At 36.0% G+C, this 12,525-nt stretch overlaps 1 long non-coding RNA gene across 3 annotated transcripts; it reads right to left on the bottom strand.

The window, feature by feature from the left end:
• On the bottom strand, positions 1–9,524 carry LOC142527913 (uncharacterized). 3 transcript variants are annotated; one of them, XR_012815559.1, is made up of 3 exons: positions 9,294–9,524; positions 9,135–9,193; positions 1–209 (listed from the first exon to the last, which is right to left on the bottom strand). It is a non-coding gene; the product is annotated as an uncharacterized LOC142527913 (long non-coding RNA). The 3 variants fall into 3 exon arrangements; XR_012815558.1 differs by lacking the exon at positions 1–209 and adding an exon at positions 5,828–6,043; XR_012815560.1 differs by lacking the exon at positions 1–209 and adding an exon at positions 6,844–6,944.
• Between the last annotated feature and the right edge of the window lie 3,001 nt (positions 9,525–12,525).

The raw sequence follows: 12,525 nt of genomic DNA on the forward strand, positions 1-12,525 counted from the left end.
TTTTTTTTTTTAAATACAAAGCGGAAACGTAATGTAATTCAATTCAGATTACATGCTAAACATGAACATATAAATCTTGTATTATTTACAAGAATTCAACTAGGTTCAACTATATATATCAGTGCTGAATCCTAAGTTGCTTCGAAGCCCGGAATCTCCACGCTATCTAGTCCAGCCTCGTTCTCTTCTTGACCTTGATCCTATCCCACCTGTTGCCATGCACACATACAAACAAGACAACAGCCGGATAACTCCGGTGAGAATTACATTCTCAGTATAAATCATGTATACATGCAATCATAAAACAATATAAAAGCATATAACAGATATGTCTAACATGTATTCAAATCAGAATATAAATCCATATCAAGAATAAATCATATTCTAAACATGTACCATCATCAGGAACATAATTCATCATGTACCATATTCAGGAACACAATCGACGTAACTCAAAATAAACTGTCAATTAGACTCATGACTTCACATTTAAGACTAGACTCAATCCTAGTCTAGGGATCCCGGTTTTCAGAAGTTAGCATTCCCATATCGACCAACAGTAATAGAAAAGACTCCAGTTCTATCCACGTCGATAGGGTATCGATCACCAGTAATAGAAGAAGCTCTGATTCTATCCACATCGATATAGTATCGATCACCAGTAATAGAAGAAACTCCGATTCTATCCACATCGATATGATATCGATCATCAGTAATAGAAGAGTTACGATTCTATCCACGTCGATACAGTACCGATCACCAGTAATAGAAAAAGCCACATTTCTATCCACGTCGATAGCCAATCATCCGGTGACAGACTTTGGCACTATCGCCAATACACTATCTTGTGACATCGTGCAATGTGCCCGTGGCGATCCCACCACTATCAGGCACTTCTGTCACAAGATTACTCGTCTAATACCTGTTGTCTATAAATCGAGAGAACAAGTACATCAATCAAATCAATACAATAAGGTAAAGTATGTGATTTAGGGAAACTCGAGCCAAACCTCACTCGAGTTGTGCAATCCCAACTCAACATTAATTTATACCTTTATCTTCTCGGCCCGACGAAGACGAAGTCCCGAATTCAACTCTGTCCATACCCAATCTGGTAATGACAATCGAATAGATACAATATCAGTATATAACTCAGATCAAAACCTGTTCTGATTAATACTTAAATCAAAACATAATCTGATCAGTGCCAATCGACATAGGGTACCACAATACAATCTCAACCAATACCGAATCTGATCAATATCAATTTACGGATGTTTCGACGGCATAATAATACAGTCTCGATAACCCCGTCAATTCCAACATCACAGATACAATACCAGAACTCATAATTTCAATAACAATACAAATCTGATATCGAATATCAATTAATCAATTCCAAAATTCATAACAAATACATACACAGTCTGTTCTTCAATCTGACTTCAATTATACGATGTCTACTGTATCAGAAACACTCATATATGATTCCTATTCAATTCTGACAACATCATAATTTCAAATCGTATCTAAACGTAACAAAACTTACGTCCAGTTGTAGCCTGCGTTGATAGGAACACAGTACTGAAGTCGGATTCAAAATCAAACAGACGGTTCGCTCGTAAATCAATTTCGAAAATCACGGACGGAGCCTTTTCCCCAAAGCTTCCTCGGATAATTGAATGTAAATTTCGTCCATTTACATATATATATATATATATATATACACATGCATGAATCAAGAAACATGGCGACTCCTCAATCTGCATGTCTCGCGCTCGGGCGGTCATGAATTTCCGCCCGGGCGCTTGTTCGGCGCTCAAGCGGTTAAAACTTACCGCTCGAGCGCGACAGTTTCTGTCGAGATACTCGGCTGAACATCTCCTGGCGCTCGGGCGGTAATATTCTACCGCTCGGACGCCAAACATTCTGTCCAAGAAGTAAAATTGGCACTCGGGCGGTTCTTTTCTACCGCTCGGGCGCGAGATGTTCGGCCCAACATCTTGAGATGTTCGGTTCAACATCTTGGCTTAAAATAAACCAACATCCGACTTCGTCACTTGAACTCCTAAAACCTTCATTCATCACAATTTTTTCAATTAATCAACATCTGATTACCATAATTAAATCTCAGGCATTACATTTCTCCCCCCTTAGATATGATTTCGTCCCCAAAATCACAGGCAGTCAAATTAGATATCAAATCAGATACAAGAAGGAGATACACAGAAGCCAAGAGAAAACTTACCCTAATGAAACAATTCTGAAATTTGCTGTCTCATATATGATTCTATCTCTCAGTTAGCTTCTTCGATATTCTACCAATTTTATTGGACTTTCAACAGCAGAATAGTCTTCATTCTGAATTTTCATTCTTTCACGTATCCCTGATTTCAATTTGAAGAAGAATTCAAGAAGTATAATATCATCATACTACTTAAGATCATCCTGATAAAATTAATTGCAAATACTGGCTATACAACATCCGTATATACCAATCAATAGTTCCTCAACTCAATCTCGGCTTCAAATATCAACAGTCATCGTCCGACGTTGACATAGTTCATATCAATTTCCGAACTATCTTCATTTGCTTCTCAATCAGTTTCATTTTCTTTTTCATATCTCTGATCCCATCAAATCCAATCTCAGGTATCACCGCAATCTCATTCCCATGCGAAGGAAATCCGCAGTTCTCACTGTACAATACCTCGACTAAAGCTATTTCGATATTCATCTAATAGCTATCATTGTACAATAATTCATAAAGTGACAAGATCTCAGGTCACTAGTGCTAAAATCCAGCACTACAGTTCCTGGATATCTTCCAGTATCTAGATAGTTCGCTCCGACTATCCGTCAATCTATAAATCATAGATAAAAAGATCATGCTATACATTCTACCAAAAGTATAAAATCAACCAAAATCACGGTATGATATAATTAACTCTGGCATTGGCTACAATTTGACCCCTTTTCTGACATACCTCTCAGTCGTCTAGTCGTATCTGTACGTCATCATGTACAATATAACATATGTAGATTTGAATAATCGTTCAATCATAACCACATCCTGGTACATTCTTGGCAAGATTTCGGTAAATCTATCGCCAGATCCATAGAATTGTACTCCTATTTCTATTCAGAAATCGATAATATGTATATTCAATCTCCTGGTTTCTATCTTCCTGTCCTCATCTGTCAGCGATTTAGACATTTCAATACAAATTCTGACATAACTGATTTCGTTTGTTTACATCGAAACTATCTGTTCGAATTATCACACATTTCCTGTTACAAGAATAATACTGAATTTACTACTGTGTGCCTCTGACAATACCTGTCATTTCAAATTCGAAATATCTGGGACAAACAAATCAGCTAGTTATATAAACTAAAATATTACCTACCTGGTATTCTAATCGACGCACTGTTCTGACTATCGAAATCAAGTTCTGAACAGTTTGATCAAACTTCTGAATTGCTGTAATTCTCAAAATCAACTCTGAGTCGGCTTGAACTGTATATAATCTCAACGGTTCATAACAATCGGCATCAAATACGGATTCAGAATAACAGCAATATCGGATCGGATTCAAAATACCAATCATTTATACTAATCTATTAAACACATAAAACGCAATTTCTGACATTTCTGACATTTATGAAGTTATGCCATTTTCAATATCGTTCTCATCCACAGATCACGATCTCAACTGTGCTATAGTCAGTCAATATACTATCTTCAGATATCATAGACTCTGAATACCCTCTGTTACAATAAAGATTCATATCTGAACAATTCTGTATACAACAATCTCAGTTCCCAGGATATTCAATAAAATTTCAACTGTTCGATTCAATCAATCATACCCTGATATCGAATCAAGGCTGAAATCGCTTTCCCTATATAGGACAACTCCGGAATTTCATTTGGAACGACTATAGCAACTCTCCTGCTACTGACAAATCATTCCCAGATAGGCTCAACTCCAGTAATCAACTGAATACATAAGGAATTACTCCATTCTTTTCGATAATCATCGAATCATACATGATACGGATATCAAGGAATTCAAAATCGAGAATCCTTACCGTATATCATTCGTTCATCGGCCATTTCAGGTCCGAATCTTACCATCTCCTGGCAAGAATCTACAACAACTCTGTACTTGTTCGATATATCAATATCAATCATGCAGTCATAATCAGACAACACAAGTACCACACAGTCTATCTCAATTCCATTTTTATCTTACTGCAGTATACTGTATGTCACAGAATTTCACTGATGTCAAACTCTCTCCCCAAACGGTACAAAGATCAATACTACAATAATACAGACCCCGCAGGTACAACGTATATCAATACAACTCAGTCAAAGATAATCGTATGGAATGCATTAGTATATATCAATACATATGCAACATAATCATAAAAGATTATTACCTGCCACTATATCATCACGTGTGTCCTGGGTTTGTTCCTCGATCACTACCACCAGATGATTCTGCTCCTTGAACTCTTCGGGAACCTCTCTGTGGACAGACTTTACCAATGTGTCCTGGTTGTCGACAAACATGACAACTACCAAGTACACCTCGGCATTGTTCTGTGGGATGCCTTCCTCCACAGGTTCTACAATAAACTCCAGTATAACTCGGGCTAGAACCACTGGAGCTAGATGAACCGCTCCCTAACTTCTTGAACTGTTTCTTTCGAGCTTTCATCAAATCTTGCTTCCCACTCGTACTGCCACTATCTCCAATCGGAGAGGGAATTGTTGTGTCTGGGGCTGCATTGCACACAACCTTTCTTGTTGTCTAATCAGACTCGCCTCAGCTCTTTTTGCTTTATTCAAAGTATCAGCAAAATGGTAAGGTCGCTGCATATTTATCAATGCCACTATCTCTGAATTCAATCCTTTGATGAACTGCTCAGTTACAGCTTCATCATTCCCAGCTATCTGAGGAACAAAACGCAGTAGAGTAGAGAATTTAGCAACATATTCTTCAATATTCACTTGGCCTTGTCTCAAATTCTCAAACTCTGCTCTCTTGTCCTCTCGGTACGATCCTGAGAAGAATCTTCGATAAAATTCAGCTTTAAAGACTTCCCACGTAATCACCGTACCCCGCTGTTCGAATACTCTTTTGGTTGTAATCCACCAACTCCTAGCGACCTCGTGTAACTGATTGGGCACCAGTTTAATTCTCCGTTCATTTGGATAATCAAGTGAATTAAACAGTATCTCTATGTCATCTAACCAATTCTCACAATCTTCATACGTCTCAACACCCCTCAGAATCGGCGGCTGAAATGACTGAAACTGTTTCAACTGTGTTTCCATCGGAGTTTCTGATACATCTATCTGATCAGTCGAAGTACTACCCCTTTCCGGAATTCTTCGAGGAGGTATATCTGATTACCACAAGGGTTAGTATCACATGAGATAAATGAATCTCAGTCCTTTTCTGATCAGCTTACCTTCTGATCAAGAATTGGTTCTGATTCAATTTCAAATCAAACATATTACCAAATCAACTCAGGTATTCAGGTAACATGTATTTAAAAGAAGTAAACATAATATCATGCTAGCATACACAATGTAATTCCACATTATAAGTAAATCACATGCTAGCAATCACATGCAGGAAGGAAAACTCAATCTACCCCGCTCACTCTCTTCTATCTCAATCTCAAGAACCTATAGTTCTAGAACCTACTATTCTGGAACCTAATGCTCTGATACCACCTGTTGTGGGGACCCGGACACTAATTCATTCCTTAATCGTCTTTAGGAATAATTCAAACAATTATATATAAACAGGGTCTAAATTTTATTTAAATACAAAGCGGAAACGTAATGTAATTCAATTCAGATTACATACTAAACATGAACATATAAATCTTGTATTATCTACAAGAATTCAACTAGGTTCAACTATATATATCAGTGCTGAATCCTAAGTTGCTTCGAAGCCCGGATCTCCACGCTATCTAGTCCAGCCTCGTTCTCTTCTTGACCCTGATCCTATCCCACCTGTTGCCATGCACACATACAAACAAGACAACAGCCGGATAACTCCGCTGAGAATTACATTCTCAGTATAAATCATGTATACATGCAATCATAAAACAATATAAAAGCATATAACAGATATGTCTAACATGTATTCAAATCAGAATATAAATCCATATCAAGAATAAATCATATTCTTAACAAGTACCATCATCAGGAACATAATTCATCATGTACCATATTCAGGAACACAATCAACGTAACTCAAAATAAAATGTCAATTACACTCATGACTTTACATTTAAGACTAGACTCAATCCTAGTCTAGGGATCCCGGTTTCCAGAAGTTAGCATTCCCATATCGACCAACAGTAATAGAAAAGACTCTAGTTCTATCCACGTCGATAGGGTATCGATCACCAGTAATAGAAGAAGCTCTGATTCTATCCACATCGATATAGTATCGATCACCCGTAATAGAAGAAACTCCGATTCTATCCACATCGATATGATATCGATCATCAGTAATAGAAGAGTTACGATTCTATCCACATCGATACAGTACCGATCACCAGTAATAGAAAAAGCCACATTTCTATCCACGTCGATAGCCAATCATCCGGTGACAGACTTTGGCACTATCGCCAATACACTATCTTGTGACATCGTGAAATGTGCCCGTGGCGATCCCACCACTATCAGGCACTTCTATCACAAGATTACTTGTCTAATACCTACTGTCTATAAATCGAGAGAACAAGTACATCAATCAAATCAATACAATAAAGTAAAATATGTGATTTAGGGAAACTCGAGCCAAACCTCACTCGAGTTGTGCAATCCCAACTCAACATTAATTATACATTTATCTTCTCGGTCCGACGAAGACAAAGTCCCGAATTCAACTCTGTCCATACCCAATCTGGTAATGACAATCGAATAGATACAATATCAGTATATAACTCATTTCAAACCCTGTTCTGATTAATACTTAAATCAAAACATAATCTGATCAGTGCCAATCGACATAGGGTACCACAATACAATCTCAACCAATACCGAATCTGATCAATATCTAATTTACGGATGTTTCGACGGCATAATAATACAGTCTCGATAACCCCGTCAATTCCAACATCACAGATACAATACCAGAACTCATAATTTCAATAACAATACAAATCTGATATCGAATCTCAATTAATCAATTCCAAAAATCATAACAAATACATACACAGTCTGTTCTTCAATCTGACTTCAATTATACGATGTCTACTGTATCAGAAACACCATATATGATTCCTATTCAATTCTGACAACATCATAATTTCAAATCGTATCTAAACGTAACAAAACTTACGTCCAATTGTAGCTTGCGTTGATAGGAACACAGTACTGAAGTCGGATTCAAAATCAAACAGACGGTTCGCTCGTAAATCAATTTCGAAAATCACAGACGGAGCCTTTTCCCCGAAGCTTCCTCGGATAATTGAATGTAAATTTCATCCATTTACACATGCATGAATCAAGAAACATGGCGACTCCTCAATCTGCATGTCTCGCGCTCGGGCGGTCATGAATTTCCGCCCGGGCGCTTGTTCGGCGCTTGAGCGGTTAAAACTTACCGCTCGGGCGCGACAGTTTCTGTCGAGATACTCGGCTGAACATCTCCTGGCGCTCGGGCGGTAATATTCTACCGCTCGGGCGCCAAACATTATGTCCAAGAAGTAAAATTGGCGCTCGGGCGGTTCTTTTCTACCGCTCGGGTGCGAGATGTTCGGCCCAACATCTTGAGATGTTCGGTTCAACATCTTGGCTTAAAATAAACCAACATCCGGCTTCGTCACTTGAACTCCTAAAACCTTCATTCATCACAATTTTGTCAATTAATCAACATCTGATTACCATAATTAAATCTCGGGCATTACAAATTTCTTCTACATTCATGTTTCAATGATCATTACAATAATGATATAGTTGAGAATGATGAAAATGAATTTGATGATTTAGATGATATTATAATCCTCTATGATAACTTTTACTTTAATTTCTTCTGCACTAATGACTCACTATTGTTTTGGAAGATGATGATGAAGATATAGTTGAAGAGGATGAAGAGAAATTTGATGATATAGATATTTGAAGTTTGTTAAAAAATTTGATGATTTAGATATTTGAATTTTTTTTTAATATACTATGAATTGATGACTTACTAAAGAATTTAAATGATTAAAGTTTTTTTCCTAGCTATGATTTACGCTACATTATCTATCAATGAATTTTTATTCAAAATGTTTGTTATTTTTGTGAAAAATGTTTAATTTAAGTAATATTATAATATAAATCAATTTATATATATTGAATTTTAAAATTTATGCCAAATGCGTTTTCCTCAAAGTATAAATGGATTATCAGAAGAAAAAGAGGTGAATACGGTTGATGGCTCTATCCAGAGGATCGAAAAAGAACTTGGAGAAGTTAATCCTTTGATAATAAAGTCGATTACAGGAAAGTTGTGGAGTAATGATTCTTGTGAAATGACCATGCAAGACTCAGAGAATGTGGAGTTGAGGGATTTCTCTAGCAGCTTTATTGTCCTAGAAGCACGTTTTGGGAAGAATAAGCTTCGTGATTTTTACTCGAAGTTGCAGGAATTTAACAAAGAGTTCTTCGATCTTGGTTTTGAGGTTATTCTCTTCGATGTTGGCTGGAGGGAAGCCGGATTCGTAGAAGATCGGACAAGACTGATTTAGAATACGGTGGTATTGTTATGGACCTGTTATTGCTTGGCCTAGATCTAAATAGCCCAAGAGTGTTAGAAAGTCTAAAAAGAGGGCAATAAATAAACATGTGAGGAAGGAGAATTGATATCCATTCGGTTATTTTATTTTGTGTAGAGTATTGATACTAGCTTAGGCTAGGACTAGCATAGTGCTAGGATTTGTGTACAGAGTTCATCGCTGGGATACTTTCAAATGTATTTGCAGATTATTTTCAGCTCATGAATTTGTGGTTGTAACGACAATGCAATAAGAACACACACCTTATTAGCACATTAATTGAAAAAATAAACTCCATTTAGAAGAGAAATTGAATCGCCAGCTCCACTTACACTAATTATACAACTCTTTGTCTCGTATTCATTGGTCAGCTCAAAACCTGCAGCTTTTCCTGCAGCCAGAATATTGCAACCACCAAAACAGAAGATAAACAGTAGTTCTTTCAAAACCGAACTTTTATATTGAACACTTCAAATATAATAAGCCTGCACCTTCTGGCAGAGCTAGTGTATTGCGGGAATGTCTGGCAGCAAAAGATCTTCAAGAGTATTTATCTCAAGAAGTCTATGTTCATGATTTTTCATGGTCTGACTGTCACGAAACTCTGGGGAAAAAAAAAGATAACACTACCAGCTATTTTCCAACAACAAATTCAGGAAATGCTATAATCTGTCAAGGGAATTGAGTGAAAATGAGAGGCCTCAGCCCATTATCAAATCTGTGTATTCTAGAAGGCCAAAAGGAGATGCACATGCACACTAAACACAAATTGGGAAGGGGAAAGAGAAATAAAGAGGGAAGGAGCAGTAGAAAGTTAGTTAGATAGTGCTTTCAAGACGGACTAAAATGTGCAGTAAAGAGTTAGTTAGGTAGTGCTTTCAACACGGATTAAAAGGTGATTATGCAATGATTATACATTTTTCTTAACAAATTAGTGACAACGCACACTATCCTCCGAGATAAAAGATATTTCTTGGAACTAAAACCAACAAAAACAATGGTGAATATAATATCAGGTCCTGTAGACTTGATTAAAGGTTGTGGTAAAGCACAATTTTTGTTACCTAATGGTACAAATTTTTTTATCAACGATGCTTTGTATTCACCACATTTGAAAAGAAATTTGTTGAGTTCTAATGATATATATTTCAATGGGTATGATACTCAAACAATGAATGAAGGGAATGAGAAATATATGTGTCTTACCACATATAAATCAGGAAAAAATATGTGATTGAAAAACTATCAATGCTCCCTACTGGGTTGTATTATACACATATAAGTCTCATTGAATCAAACATGATAGTTGATAATTCTTCAATATTAACCAATTGACATGATCGATTAGGACATCCTGGTTCAACAATGATGCGAAGAATTATAGAAAATACACATGGTCATCCGCTGAAAGACCAGAAGATCTTTCAGAATAATAAGTTTCAATGTAAAGTATGTTCTCTTGGAAAACTTATTATAAGACCATCACTAGCCAAAATCCAAACTGAATCACTAATGTTTCTTGAACGTATTCAGGGTGATATTTGTGGATCAATTCATCTACCATTGGATCATTTAGATACTTTATGGTATTGATTGATGTCTCCCAGCAGATGGTCACATGTATGTTTATTGTCAACTCGAAATGTTGCATTTGCAAGATTATTTGCTCAAATAATAAAATTGAGGAATCAATTTCTTGATTATACAATCAAGAAAATTAGAATTGATAATGCTGGTGAATTTACTTCCCAGACTTTCAATGATTATTGTATGTCTTTGGGAATCACTGTTGAGCATCATGTTGCTCATGTGCATACACAGAATGGATTGGCTGAATCATTGAATAAACGTCTACAACTGATTGCTAGACCAATGATTATGAAAACAAATCTACCTATTTCTATATGGGGACATGCAATTTTACATGCTGCTGGATTAATTCGCATCAGACCAAGTGCATATCATAAATACTCCCCATTGCAGCTTGCATTTGGTAAAGAACCAGACATTTCTCATCTGAGAATTTTTGGATGTATGGTGTATGTGCCTATTGCACCACCTCAACGAAAGAAAATAGGACCTCAAAGAAAGATTGGAATTTATATCGGTTATGATAGTCCATCAATCATTCGATATCTTGAACCTCAGACAGGCGACGTGTTCACAGCACATTTTGCTGATTGTCATTTTAATGAGGAAATCTTCTCAATGTTAGGGGGAGACAAGAAACATACCGAACATGAAATTACATGGTATGTATCATCATTGTCACATCTGGATCCAAGAATAAAATAATGTGAAAAAGATGTACATCAAATTTTGCACTTTCAAAGAATAGCAAATCAAATACCAGATGCATTTACAAATGCAAAAGAAGTAACTAAATCATATATACATATTGTTAATGCTTCTGCTCGAATTGAAATTCTAAAGAAACAAATTGAAAAAACTCATGATGTCGTAAAACGCCTGAAGCGTGGAAGGCCAGTCGGTTCTAAGGATAAAAATCCTCGAAAAAGAAAATTAATAGAGAAACACGATGATCATAAAATAGAGAATGATGTTCCTGAAGAAACACACGATGATCACAAAATAGAGAATGATGTTTCTGAAGAAACACATGATGATGAAAATGTCCTGTCAGAACCACAAACTGACGAGAATCGTGAAATCTCTATCAATTATATTAATACTGGAAAAATATGGAACCGAAAAGATATATAAGAAATTGATGATATATTTTCTTATAATGTGGCAATCGACATCATAAATGATAATGAAGATCATGAACCAAAATCTTTTGGTGAATGTAAAAATCGACAGGATTAGATAAAATAGAAAGATGTCATCTAGATTGAATTGGATTCGCTAAATAAACGTAATATTTTTCGACCTATAGTCCTTATACCTGAAGGTATAAAACCTTTTGGATACAAATGTGTTTTTATTCGAAAGCGAAATGAGAAAAATGAAATAGTAAGATATAAAGCACGACTTGTTGCACAAGGTTTTCTCAAAGGCCTGGAATTGATTATGAAGAAACGTATTCTCCCGTTATGGATGCAATTACGTTTCAGTATTTGATTAGCTTGGTGGTATCTGAAAATTTAGAAATGCGTCTTATGAATGTTGTTACATCTTACTTATATGGATCACTTGATAGTAATATATATATATGAAAATCCCTGAAGGATTTAAGATGCCTGAAGCACAAAGTTCAAAACCCAGAGAATGTTATTCTGTGAAATTACAAAGATCATTATATGGGTTAAAGCAATCCAGCCGAATATGGTATAATCGACTAAGTGATCACTTGATGAAAAAGAGATATGTAAATAATTCAATATGCCCTTGTGTTTTCATTAAGAAAACAACGTCCAGATGCGTAATTATTGTTGTATATGTTGATGATTTAAACATCATTGGAACGAATAAGGAAATTTAAGAAATTGTGTCATACTTAAAGGAAGAATTTGAAATGAAGTATCTTGGAAAAATCAAGTATTTTCTGGGTTTACAAATTGAACAAAAAGAATATGGAATATTTGTTCACTAAACAAATTATACAGAAAAGATCTTTAAACGTTTTAATATGGATAAATCAAATCCTTTAAGTACTCCAATGGTCGTTAGATCATTAAACATAGAAAATGATCAATTCCGTCCATGTGAAGATGATGGAGATATTCTTGGTCCAGAAGTACAATATCTAAGTGCTATCGG

This window comes from Primulina tabacum, chromosome 15 (genome assembly GCF_025594145.1).
Source record: "Primulina tabacum isolate GXHZ01 chromosome 15, ASM2559414v2, whole genome shotgun sequence".
Lineage (NCBI taxonomy): Eukaryota > Viridiplantae > Streptophyta > Magnoliopsida > Lamiales > Gesneriaceae > Primulina > Primulina tabacum.